This window comes from Acomys russatus, chromosome 8 (genome assembly GCF_903995435.1).
Source record: "Acomys russatus chromosome 8, mAcoRus1.1, whole genome shotgun sequence".
Classification (NCBI taxonomy): domain Eukaryota; kingdom Metazoa; phylum Chordata; class Mammalia; order Rodentia; family Muridae; genus Acomys; species Acomys russatus.
This window is the reverse complement of record NC_067144.1, coordinates 4940315-4954756: the sequence shown is the minus strand read 5'-3', so window position 1 is coordinate 4954756 and position 14442 is coordinate 4940315. Positions and strand designations below refer to the sequence as shown.

General features: G+C 36.8%; 1 pseudogene; it reads left to right on the top strand.

Annotated features, from left to right (window-relative positions):
* The first annotated feature begins 4425 nt into the window (after positions 1 to 4425).
* Positions 4426 to 6788, top strand: LOC127193228 (olfactory receptor 2AJ1-like; annotated as a pseudogene).
* Positions 6789 to 14442: the final 7654 nt, after the last annotated feature.

Below are 14442 nucleotides of genomic sequence, written 5' to 3'. Positions count from 1 at the left end.
TGATGTGGTGAGTATGAAGGGCAGAAGGGAGGACCGGGTCCTGCTGAGATGCACAGGCCAGCTCACCACGTGCTGAAATAGGCTGTGTGGTGAGTATGAAGGGCAGAAGGGAGGACCGGGTCCTGCTGAGATGCACAGGCCAGCTCACCACGTGCTGGAATAGGCTGTGTGGTGAGTACGAAGGGCAGAAGGGAGGACCGGGTCCTGCTGAGATGCACAGGCCAGCTCACCACGTGCTGGAATAGGCTGCGGCAAGCCCCAGCTTTGTGCTCCAGCAGTAAGTGAGCTCATGTAAGCACTTCACTTACAGACTGAGATGTCCTGAGGCAGTTGGGCTGATTCTGATGGAACAGAGCCAGTTTCTCTGCAGAAAGCATGGTGATCCAAGGAAAGAGGGATTTCCCATGTATACTTGAAGAATGGAAAACCTTTGGGATGATTAGGCTATATTGTTTCTGTGGTAGTACCCAAAGTATGGGAAATATAGGAAACACATTAAATTGTGTAAATACAAAATAATTCACTGGAAATAGTAAATAAAGATAGATTTCACGTTTTTTTTTTTTTAATTACAGTGATGTGACAGAACACATTTGCATACTTGAAACTGTATTATAGTGTTGACTCTTAGGACTAAACATTTGGAGAATCTAGAGGTAGGAAATTCACCAGTATGGTACAATATCTTTAACTTCTACGTGATGCAAAATAAGGGGTTACGTGGTTTGAATACAATAGACAAAAGTGATAGCAAACTGGAGATTACACAAGTTTAAAAATAATTCAAGTGTTCAGAGTAGCAAGCAATTATAATAGGTGCTGATAGCTATTCTCCTATTAGATATTTTGAACCCAATTTATGAAAAAACTCTTATTAATATTTCATTACTATTCTGTTCACAAATGTATGCCATTCTGTAATAGTTACATAACTAGCATATTATATCTATTTTAAAATTAATTTGTGAAGTCGCATAAACCATCTGGACATTCTAAAATTGTCCGGGTGCAATTTTTTATTAAAAAAATAACACCCAATAACATTTCCTTGAAATAACTTAGAAGAAATATGAACATGTGTAGCATAATTTTTTAAACTTTGTTTTGTTTTATCTCTAGAAAGGAGAGAGACAATGTTATTCACTGTGTCGATATACTAACAAAAACTGATGAGGAAACAGAACTAGAAAGGCCATGGTTAATGAACCTATTGTCTCTCCACTCAAAAACTGCTAAACGTCAAAGAAATAATTTACAGATTCTTGACAGACAGCCACAGTAAAGATCTTGGCTGCCATAGTGAAGCTGTGTAGCTTATCTGGCCCTTTGAAGAAGCTCTGGTGCCCATATGAGGATGCAACTTCGATGTTGCCTTAACATTGAGATCTTTTTCTTTGCCCATCTGATCTGTAGGAGAGGTGAGATCGCTCTTAGACTGTGTGGCCACCTTTACCAGCCCTGCTTTAGGAGAAGGTTTACCATTTAGAGTTTAAAGTGGCAACAGTCAAACCTATGTCTTGGCAGTCCCCGTGCTTCGATAACAGTGGGCATCTCACCTTCTCCATCTTAAAGCAACATAATTCTAATGTGTTGTCAAGAGATTTTAAGTTCTTGATTGTTCAAAAAATTAGTCAAAGATGGAGTGTACTGAAAGTGTATTATAATAATAAGTCTGAAGTGCAGGAAACTCAGTTTGACGCCTTTTTAGCAAAATTATCTCTGCAGGAGAGTACTCAAGATACAGTGCTTGAAAAAGTTGGAACTGGGGATTTTCTCATAATGCAGACACTGCACATTTGATACATGTTCATTTATGTAGGTACAGATCTCATTAAGATTTCATTCCTACCAGTCTCTTAGCCATAAGACTTGTGTAATACACATCTGTGTGTAAGACATATACATATTTGTCTACAAAACCTAATGTTTCACCTCTGCTAACTATAGCCTGACTTTATGTCACAGTTGCTGGAATCAGTTAATAATTCCAAGGACATGTTCAATATTTTGTATATTTCTGGTCTTGAAAATAGCAACAAAACCTTCCTTGCTACAACCTTTGTTTTTTCATGGTAGAATAGATAAATGGAACCAACAACCAACAAGGTAATTTTCTAGATTATCTGACTTTATTTATTTATTTTCTTTCAGCCGGCCTTACTGTATGGGGAAATACTTTAAAGGTACTGTAATTAGGTATTGTAAGGTATATGATACAACAGAAATAGGTTCCTTCTTCAGCGAGGCAGGCAAGTCATGAATATAAAGCAAAGTTTTTATAATTTTTCAAAGGAAGGAGGTGCTACCATTGTAGGAGCAAATCTTGTGATTGAGAATGTGCTGCTTTGGTGGGGGGAGTGGACTCACATCTTCCTGCTCCTGTAACACTTCCACTTGAGTCTGTTCGTAATAGCATGCTGAAATTTATATAAGGGAAGTGATAATGGTATGCTGCCTTAGTTCCCACCCTAACAGTCTATAATGGGAGACCAGCATCAGTTAGTTACAATCTGTAGGCTTCAGGAAAAATGAGTAGCACAGGATTACAAATGTGGCACTGAATCTGTGTAAACTTTGTTCATCTGAAAGAAGAGGGTGAGGGATTTAGAATCATCAGGTCTACACACAGTTCATAAGATCTGAGAGGACATAGTACATGCACACTGCATATGGAGGCATCACTTATAGAAGCATGATTTATGTGTAAGTGTGATTTGTGTATAGGATAGAGGTAAGGAGATTTGGGGCTTTTCCAATTGCACAAAATAACAACATCCCACATCTACCAATTCTGGAGTTATAAGTGCCCATTCATGGCATTGATTCAGGAGGCTATTCCAAGGGATTTGTTCTAATAGCTCACTATCCTGCAGAATTAATTTGATGACATTATGTGATATATGATTCTATTAAATCTGGCTGTCAGTAAAAAGTGTAGACAGATGGTAACTCTGCAATGATTACATGTAGCTGAAGGGTTAAAAGGACAAAACACACACACACACACACACACACACACACACACACACACACACACACACACACACCAAACAAACAAACATTGGTTGGTGGAAAATGAATTTATGAGTGGTTTACTGGCTGCTCAGGAGTGTCATTTAGCTTTGCCAAGCATATGTCCATGTGTATATCTTAGTGAGAGGTTACCCAGACATCCCCACACAATGTCCTGCATTCTTTCTCCTTTAGTGAGGTCACAAATTTACTTAACTATACAGTGAATGATAATATAGCACAAATTCTCCTGGCTGGGTAACATCTTGGGATCTTCATTCATAGTCTGTAAGCCTTTCCCACTCTCTATCTTTTCCTCTTCCTCATGTCTCTCTCCTATATGAACAAGCTTAGAATATTAAAAAATACAGAAATAACAATAGTTATAGAAAACTATAAAAGACTACTAATACAATGATTGTAGCAACAGTCATTGTTTCTGAGGATGTTGCTATTCTAGGAGTGTTTTCTTTCCCTCTGGTGGGTATTTAATAGGTTTCTTTCAATATTTTTATTTATGTATTTATTTTCTTTTAATCTTAAAAGCAGGCTCTGTAAGCAAGAGCTGATATCATCTTGACTGAATTTCAGAAAAATTTAATACAAATTTTTACATAGTTTTGTATCTGGTCTATGTTTTTGTTCAATGAGACAGAAACTATATTTTAAGATACTTTATTTGAATTAAATTTTATTATCTTGTTTTAAGACAGTGAGATATAGTTTATATGGCTATTTAAAAACACATTTTTGAGCTAACAACACTCCAATTCTTATCAAGAAACCTATCATTGCATTTATTACCCCCACCTTACATATCTTCTAGAAATGAGTTAGTTCACATCAGTGTTTACTGAATGTTTAAATTCTAATGGTGAATTTGTAGGAACCAACTTCTAGGAGTTAAACCCAGGGACATGTGCACAATAGGTGAGCTAAGTCATAGCCCACAAGCAGATGGTCACCAACTAAATGAGTTAGATTCTTGAAGTTTATTTACCAATGAGTCATTTTTCAGGTTAAACAGTAATAATGCTTCTCTCATGTAAGTATGCAATAAATGTAGTATTCTCCACAATTTCCATATCAGATACTTCCCCAATAAGTATTCTTCTCAGATAGAGATGAATAGTTACATTGATATTGGTGAAACAACGGCTACTAGTTAAAATTTAAAAAGTTTGCATACTTTATCTGGAGAATATACATCGGGCAGTAAAGTGAAAATGCAATCTAAGAAATTTTAAGTTAATGAGCATCTGGTGTATAAAACAAGACCTGCCATAACTACTTAGTTGAGGACAGGTAGATGGCTCAACAGGTAAAGGCACTTGTCACTCAAACCTGGTGATCCTAGCTGGATCCTAGGAACATATGTAAAAAATGGAAGGAAACAAGACAGCACCAATAGGCATGCTACTGCGGACAGGAGAAATCCCAGGAGGACTGGGCCCTAGAGAAAGAATTATAGGACAAGTAAGGAATGCTGAGAGCATGAGAAACGGTCTTCTCCAAATACCAAATGGTCAGCTATAAAGACAAACACACAGGTACCATACAGACTGAGCACTTATTAACCCCCCCACTACAATTAATGAAAAGAGAGGCCATGGATTTGAAAAACAGAAAGGAGGGATTTAGAAATAGGAAAAGGAAACGATATTAATTATATAATAATGCCATAAATAGTTTTTAAAACACAGAAAGACATAACTGACTTTAAAGAACTGATATGCTGACTGCTGCATGTGTGTACTCCCACACCATGTATACACATGTATGAATGCATGTACACAATAGTAAATAAATAAAATAAAAGCAAATGATAGAAAGCAATATAAAGCTTATGTAGTCTATAAGAGTTTGATCTATAGCTGTGCCTAAAGCTAGGAAGTAACTTCAAAGTGAACTTAGTGGGACATTGCTGAGTAATGAGCTATGCACAGCCTGACTAAGTGGGTAAGAGCAACAAGTCTTATATGGGGCCTCCCAGGTGGAAATTAGCTAAGATACTTATGAATTATTAATAACTAACTGCATTAATAATTAATTATATAAGTTAAAGATCCTTAATAACTTTTCATGAAAAAGAGCTTTTTAGATCTATGGAGAATCTCTGCCCACATCTTTGTTTTTGTCTCTGTCTGTCTGTCTGTCTGTCTGTCTGTCTGTCTGTCTGTCTCTCTCTCTCTCTCTCTCTCACACACACACACACTGATGTTTAATTACAGAGTCATTTGAAAGAAGTATTGAATGTGTCTACAATTTATCTTGGGCAGTTTCCTTCATGGTGTTAAACAGCACAGAATCACCTACACAATTCACACTGCTATTATTCTTCATTCTTTTCTTTCATAACTAGAGCCTACTGTTTAATATCCAAGATTTTAAGGTGGAGCAATGCAAAATATTAGGAAAGTCTGTGTTTTAGTTGGAATACACAGTTAATTAATGGATGGTTTTGCAATGTGCAGGTTCTAGGGAGAGCCCCACCCAAAGAAATCTCCAGTGGAGCTTACACAGGATGTTCAGTTGTGAAAGGTATATTTAAGAAATGACTGGACTTATGCAAAGCATATGCAAGTAATTGCAGCTATGAGTTCTAAAATATAAAGAGGTCTATTCCACACTCAATTTTATAATTTGTTAGAACAAAAAATGTACTTGTACATCTCCTCTGAAACCCTCTATGAGGCACTTGGTGTGGATATAAATTATGCATGAGCTAATTGTATTATGTAAACCATATATATATGTGAGTCTAAGACTTAGACTTAACAGCTTTTTCATAATAAAATAACCGTCTCTTCGTAGGTAAAATTGGAGGAGACATGATAGGACAACGAAACCACACATCCAGCAAGTGACTTCATTCTTTTGGGACTGTTCTCTTCTTCCCAGACAAGCTAGTTTTTTCTCATTTATATTTTTCATTTTTAATATGACCATAATAGAAAACACCCTCATGATCCTCCTAATCCGCAGGGATTCTCGACTCACACACCCAATGTATTTTCCTGCTCAGGCACCTCTCTTTCATGGATATCTTGCACATTTCTAACATCGTGCCTAAAATGATCGCCAACTTTCTCTCCGGAGCAGAACTATTTCCTTTGCAGCTGTGGCTTCCAGATATTCCTGTCTCTCACTTTGCTAGGTGGTGAGTGCCTTCTCGTGGCAGTTATGTCCTATGACCGATATGTGGCCATCTGCCACCCACTTCGTTACCCCTTGCTGATGAGGGACAACTCCAGTGGGATGATGGCTGTGGGCTCCTGGGCTTGTGGGGTTCTCAACTCCACAGTCCACACAGCTTTTGCACTCCACGTTTCCCTTCTGCCACTCGAGGGCCATTGATCACGTTTTCTGTGAAGTCCCTGCCATGTTGAAGTTGTCATGTGTAGACACATCACAACTATGAACGAGGAGTTTATGTGAGTGGCATGATTTTCCTGCTGATTTCATTTTCCATGATTTCTATATCCTATGTGCAAATTCTCCTCACTGTCTTCCAAATGCAGTCATCAGGAGCTCGGCAAAAGTCTTTTTCCACCTGCTCCTTCCACATGGTTGTAGTGATAATGTACTATGGCCCATTTATTTTCACATATATGAGACCTCGCTCATACCACACTCCGGGCCAGGATAAGATCCTGGCAATATTCTATACCATCCTGACACCCACACTCAATCCAATAATCTACAGCTTTAGGAATAAAGACGTCCTGATGGCTGTGAAAAACATGGTTCAGAGTAATTTTCTGAATAAAAAATGAATATAAAAATGTCTCACTTTTGTGTTTTCTAAATTCACTTTCTTAGCTTGGTTCACACATTTACTTCAGGATAATAACTGTAAACAGATATATATTTATATCTATATACAGATGTCCATGGTAAAGTTATGGTATCCTGTGCTAAGGCAACAATAAAATATTATATAAGAAGATAGAAAAGTTTGCTAATGTATGTATAGTAAATATTGTGGATTTATGTGTGCTAACTGTTCTAGCAAACACCCAAACTTAATGTAAAGAAAAAATCCCACTAAAAGCAATTAAATCATTTTACAAACAGCAACAAAGTAAAATGCTTCATTTTAATTGGAGAAAGTTTCAATCATATAATATCCAATATTTTGAATAATTGTTGTTAATCAATAACATATGATAAGTCATTTAAAATGAGAAGACATCATATGAGGGTATAATTGACGGAAATTCAATAATTTGTCCTTTACAGTAGAGTCTTCTACAAGAATCACAAAATGTTTTAGCATTTCATACTTCTCTATGCATTTCATAGCCACTGTTAGGTTAGAGTAGTCCTTATTGTTGGGTGCTGCACAGTTCCCTTCTGTATGGTATAGTTTTCTGTAAAGAGCTCAACATGGAATTTTTAGGGTTTATTATCCTACTGATTTCATATTACAGAGGACTATTTTGATTGCTCTTGTTACTTAGTCAAAATTTCAATCTTTAGTTCTCTGATTGGAATACAATATGTTTTTGCAAGATGATAAATTATCACAGTTTGTGTAGTTTAAATGAAAGTGGATCCATAGTCTCATAAGGACTGGTACTACTGGGAGGTGTGTCCTTCTTGGATTAGGTATGGCATTGTTGGAGGAAGTGTGCCACTAGGGGTGGCCTTGAATTCTCAGCAGCTCAAACCAGGCCTAGTGTGCATCATTCTCTTTCTGCTGCCTGCGGATCCAGATGTAGGACTCTCAGCTGCCTCTCCAGCACCATGCCTACCTGTGTGCTACCATGCCATTGCTATAAGGGACCAAGACTCTGAATTGTAAACCATCTTAAGTAAAAGTTTTTCCTATGTGAGATTTGCCTTGGTTATGGTGTCTCTTCTTTGCAATAAGATCATGACTAAGGCACAATTTATACTACTTTTAGTTAATGAAAATTCGTTACACTCTATAATAGGTTATTGCCAGAATTTTGTAACTTAACATCTTTTCTTTATGAAGACTCTCAGTACACAGAAGGATAATGAAAGCACATAAGCTAAAGTGGAACTATTGTCAATATGATCACAGAGACTGTAATTCTAAATAACTTGGTTCATCTGCAATAACAGTGGGAAAACAGACTTTGTTTTATTAGCAACAAATTGCTCAAAAATTAAACCAAGAAATAAAAAACTTTAGCATTAATAACATTAATGAAAAAAAAAAAAGATCATGAACTTGAAAGAGAACAAGGAAAGGCATATAAGAGAATTTGGTGGGAGGAAAGGAAAGAGGGAAATGACATAATTATATTATAATATAAAGAAAAGAAGTATCTTAAAATCGAGCAGGTTATTTTTTTGAGATTGATTTTATGATATATTGTTTATAGACTGGAAGCATAACACAAACTATTTAAAAAGAATATTCTGGAAAATAAGGTCAGAGCATTAAATGTACTATAAAAGTATCTCCTAACTATTGAGTTTCAAAAATTTGGTGACATTAACATAAAAGAGACATTTATACTCTTAATCAAATCTTGTTCTCACAGCAGAATTGTAAACATTTTATAAGTTTATTATATCATGTATATATATGTGTATATGGTTCCATTTTCCATGATTTCTATATCCTATGTGCAAATTCTCCTCACTGTCTTCCAAATGCAGTCATCAGGAGCTCAGCAAAAGTCCTTTCCACCTGCTCCTTCCACATGGTTGTGGTGACAATGTACTATGGCCCATTTATTTTCACATATATGAATATGTATATGAATATATACTGAAATAATATATAATATCTTTATTATACTAAAGAGTATTATTTCATTATAAAGCATGTAAAATTACTAGCCTAACAATACACACATACCTCTTGTTAGGAAAAATGAAAAGTTAAATGGCATGCTAATATTTACATATATATTATCTTCTCTCTTTTTTTGTAATTAAAATATTCATACAGTGTATGCTGACCACATTCTCTCCTCCCTAACTGCTTCCAGGTCCTCCTCACACCAACTCACCTTCATTTTCTCTATCTCAAAGGAAAAAAGAAGAAAAAAAGAAAAGTCAAAACAAAGAAAATATAGGTATATTTTAATGTCTCTTATGAATGAAAGTTTCCATAAAGAAGTTCTTGAAGATAATGATCAATTAGAATTTCAATGACCTTACAGAGATTTGAATTTTCCATGCCCAGAGCCTGATTTGAAACTGTCTTGCGCTAACTAGCTCCCTTACGTAGCCATTTTCAGGGCACCTCTGTGTGTGACCTAACATCCTCATGACTATCATGTACATCCTCTGTAATGGGTTAGCAGACCCCTAGATTACACCAACCCAAAAGCTAAGAATATCATTAAGTAGCATCTGAGACTGTACCAGGGGTTTTCCTGCTTTGCCTCTTAGATATGCTATTGTACTTGAAAAGTATGGTAATTTATGACAGTCTGTTGCTATAAAACTTAATGAAATTGTTATCTCATTAAAGCATAGAATTTATGGAAGCATAAATTTAGGTTCTTAGTTCATGGACACTAATATTTGTAAGTGTGTATAAGCATTGTTTATGTGTACTTGGGTCTTTATATCATTTATTTTGTACTAAATGGGTTGACAAGGAATGTCTCATGTAATTAATAATCACTAAATTTAGCCTGGATTCATTTCAGTTCACATTGTAAGTTGAGTTTTAATGGAAAAAAATCCTGGATCCCGCAACCCTAACTAGTTAGGCTTGGATACTTGTTGTGGTGCATGAGATAAAGATAAAAGTATGATAATGAGGGGCAGAATGAATTTTTCATAGTGTGACCACACTCAGGGAAAGAATACAGGGATCTGATGAGTTTCACATAGTGTGACCACACTCAGGGAAAGAATACAGGGATCTGATGAGTTTCACATAGTGTGACCACACTCAGGGAAAGAATACAGGGATCTGATGAGTTTCACATAGTGTGACCACACTCAGGGAAAGAATACAGGGATCTGATGAGTTTCAGTCTGTCTTTTGGGTACCTGACAAAAGCTTTAGTTTTAAACTAGATTCTTAAGGCAAATGTCAGTGTGTTGTCACATTGATCTTCATCTCAATTCTTATTCTACAAGTTGCTCCAAGGAGTTCCTAAAGAACTTCTCAAGGACATTGACTGCTCAAGAAGATGAACCAAATTTCTCCTAATGAATAATTGCTTCAATCTGGAAACCAAGTATTCTAAATTCTCTATTCCAAAGAGTAAAGGATAGATTTAGCTCCAGGCTTAGACCAGGATTAACATCTTACCCTAACCCAGTGCCCTCTGTCCATCATATCTTAACCCATCACACCCTAAACCAAATCTGTCATATGATCCAATCTGGCTCATACACCCTGTGCTCAGATTCTTCTTGGTGACATTGCTCTTGCAACTCTAACCCATAGTATTAATCTCAATTCTAAGATGGAGCCTGGTTCTAATATGCAGTCCCTTGGCTCAGTCTGACACAAAATGTCAAACAGTTTGACTGCCTGTAAATTCACCTGTCTCCTCACAAATGCTCTCCAGTGAGAATTGTGTAGTTGAACCCAGTACAAGTTTTTAAATCAAGTTTTCCTCTATACATACATACATACATACATACATACATACATACGTACATACAAACACACACACACACACACACACACACACACATGAATAAACTTAACTAAAGAAGTGGGAAACCTCTATAATAAAAACCTAAAACCTCTGATGAAAGAGATAAATACACTAGGAAATGGAAAGATATCCTATGCTTATAGATTTGTAGAATTAATATTGTGAAAAATGACCATTCTATTAAACGCCATTTTCAGATTCAATGTAATTCCTGTTAAACCCCACTTTATTCTTCACAGAGACAGAAAAAAATCCTAAAATGTATAATAAATCATTAAATACCCCATTAGCTAAAAACAATTATGGGAAAAAGAGCAACACTGGAAGAGCTACCAGTCCAAACCTCAAGATGATTTATGAAGCCAGAGTAATAAAATCCATATGGTACCAGCACATAAACAGACAGGAGGACATATGAAATAAAATAGACTATCAAAACATGAGTACATATAACTTCAGCTTGTTAGTTTTCGACAAAGATTCCAAAAACCAAAAACCAAAACCAAAGCACCCCATAAGCTGAGAAAATCATCTCCAACAAAAGATGCTGGGAAAACTGAAGTATAATGAAATTAGACCAGTATCTATTACCTTTCATAAAAACTAACTCCAACTGGATCAAGGACTTAAGCCTAAAACCCAAAATATTGAAACTGTTAGAATAAAACCTATACAGTACCCCGCAGGGTAATGGTGTAAGAAAGGGCTTAAAATAATTCTCCATTTGTTCAAGAATCAAGACCAACAGTTGACACGTGGGTTTTACTCTAAAAAAATACAGCAGAAGAAATCATTAGCTAGGTGAAAAGGAAGCCCACAACACATCAAACCCAACCATGCAGGCCACAGCTTTTCATTTGTTTTGGGATATGATCAGCGGTGAATACGTCATCCTGGATGACCCTGAGACTGACTGAATATGGACTTTATCACAAGACCTCGACATTAACCTGTGACTAAAGTAAAATTTATCGCTAGATAAATGTTTTTGTGTATCAGTGTGTACCCCTTTGGGGTCCAACACATAAAAAAGAGGGACTATAATACAGATAGACCAATATCCTTGATAGCTCTCAAGTAGTTTTCTGGAATAATCACCCTCTTTAGTTTATTTTTAGGCATCCTGTGATTACGGGAGTGGTAATTGTCATCTATTCATTTCTCTAAGTTCAAAATTGAGCTACCTCAGAGTAGCCAAGTCAGGAGAAATGGCCAAGGCTTTGTCTCTCTAGATTTAGACATGAGGGAATAATTAGAGGAAAAAGAGAAATATCTAAGTCTTGGTGATCCAAGGTTGTGCATATAAAATATCGCATTTGCTATTCTGTCTTGCACCAATATAGTATGTGGGAAATAAATCTAAAATGTCTCTTGTGTTTCATTTTAAAAATAATTAGTAAGAAAGGATGCTTTATCTGAGCAATAGGCATGAACATTTCAGGAGGGTTAATCATGTCTTCTTGGTTTCATTGTGAATAAGGCGACTAGTAGATAACTCTTGAAAGTTTCTTTCCTGATGTTTTGGTAGGAGAAGTGGTTCTTGTGTAAGACACAGACTTTCAGCCTTCAGTTGGGACTGCTGCACAGGAGATGATCTTGTGGCATACCGAGCAGAGGATGAGAACAAAAAAGGAAGCTTAAGACTTCGCAAGACTCAAGGATTGTCCACAGAGAATGTCTGTGTTTTAAAGGTACTTTTCTTTTTCATAAACATGTGCACAAGTATAAGATCCTTGGATGAGCTGGGTCCAGATGATGTTATCAGGCAGAGCTGATTTGGGTTAGGTCAGTAGGGTAGATTCTGGATGGATGTCTCCCATGACATAAGCAAGCTCTTTCTAGGTTTTTCATAACAAAGTAGGAAAGCAAGGTGAGCTTAAGATGCAGGAGAAATGACGTAAACGTATTTGAACTCTACAATGTGCTTGTTTTCAAGGCGGGGACCATAAATACCCAGCTAAATTTTTTCTGGTCTTGGGGTTTGTCAGAAGCTAAGGTGTGCAATTGAGGAAACAGATGGATGCTTTCTTGAGTACCTAATACATGCAGGATGCAGAAACCTCATTGAACTTCATGTTCCCAAGTGTCCTGGAGTTTTAAAGAATAATCAGAGGTTCTGATGATCAATTTATTGTGCTTTGTAGTTTTTTTCTCACTGTGTTGTGTGGATACATCTGTAACTTTGGCAAAATTAATCCAGCATCCTGTGTTTGTAGCACTCCTGTATAATAATCTCTTCATCACAGAGCTTTTAAAGTACTCTATGTATTCCTGTCTTTTGGAATAATTAAGGGGAACATGAACATCTTCTTTCTAACCACTGGAATATTTTACAATTAAAGTGTAACTAAGAATATCATGTGACTCTGGTGCATTAAATAAGGCCCAGAACCAATAAGGAAATTTTCTGGGAATAAATGAAAGCTCTTTGGCTCTGCCTCAATGTCTGAAACCCTAAACCTTCAAGTCCAGGTATCTGTCCTCATGAAAACAGCTGCTCTCAAATACAATGTGACAAGACGAGTTTCTAACATTGAAAATAAAACAATTACTGTTCTAACTGTCCTTAAAGACTGTTTATGAACCACCGAGAAGTGATCTGAGAGCACACATCTGTGCACCCCTTTCATAAAAGTTGAACATGTAAATGTTAACATGTGAAGTGTAAGCTTAGTGCAGACTCTGTGTCCAAAGCCGACTGTCGGAAACATTTCCTGAAAGGATGGCTGGGATGTCCCTTCCTCTATAGCTAAACCTGTGTTCAAGAAAGTAACAGAAGTTCCCCTAAGAGGATTCCCTTTATTCACAAGTCATGATGCAGGAGCACACAGCTTTATTAGAATGAACAATAATAATCTATCATCTCTAATGAAAGTGTTTAACTCATCTCAGCAGGCACACAGTTTGAGAGCCTGCTGTAAGTAAGTACTGTGCCAGATGCCAGATATCGGTGATTTATCAGACAGGAGCCTATATTCATGTAGGGAACCTACATTCCTAAGTGCCCAAGCATCATTGGTTTTCTGAGATGTGTGGCTCTGTTTTCTAACCTTGTCAATCAGCAGATATTCTCTGTAGCTCGCCCTACTCTTCATGGTCCTTCTGGCAGCTCCCTTCTGAGCAAGAGCATCGTGAATGAGGTCCACAATGTATCTAAGAGCATATCACTCTTCCAGTTTTCTCATCTTATTCAGATCAGAATTCAAGTTCTTTTCTCCCTCCACAATTGCCCTCACATCTGCCCTTCACAAGCTTGTCTCATTGTTTTTGTCCTCTCTGGTTTTCCCTCCTAACCCTGTTCCTTGCTCATCACTTGAGTAAGGGACTACACACAGATATGTTTACACTAGGTACTTAAACCTATTGGATCAGGGCAGGTTTCTAGTCCAGCTGTCTCTTGGCCTTTGTCTACCATGCTTACACACACACACACACACACACACACACACACACACACACACACATACAATGTAATATCAGGTCATATGTTTGAGTTTCTTCTTTGGCGGTCTAGCCTTGTCATCACGTTGTTAATTTGCACAACAGATTGCATGAACTTCCATGAACAAAGAAGGCAAGCACCTAGGAACAGGAAAGGTTTTTAGAGTGTATATCATAATGGTGGTGGTTGTGGATTTTATCTATGCTTCATATTTACCTGTATGCTTACACGCATGTATCTTTAAAATATAGTAAAGAAGCACAAGATTCTTCTGATTTCATATTTACTCTATGCCAAGCAGTTCTGTGCACCTGCCATGTTCCTACCTATGAATTCCTCATTAGTCAGTATTTCTTGATTAGATAACTGTAAACTGTA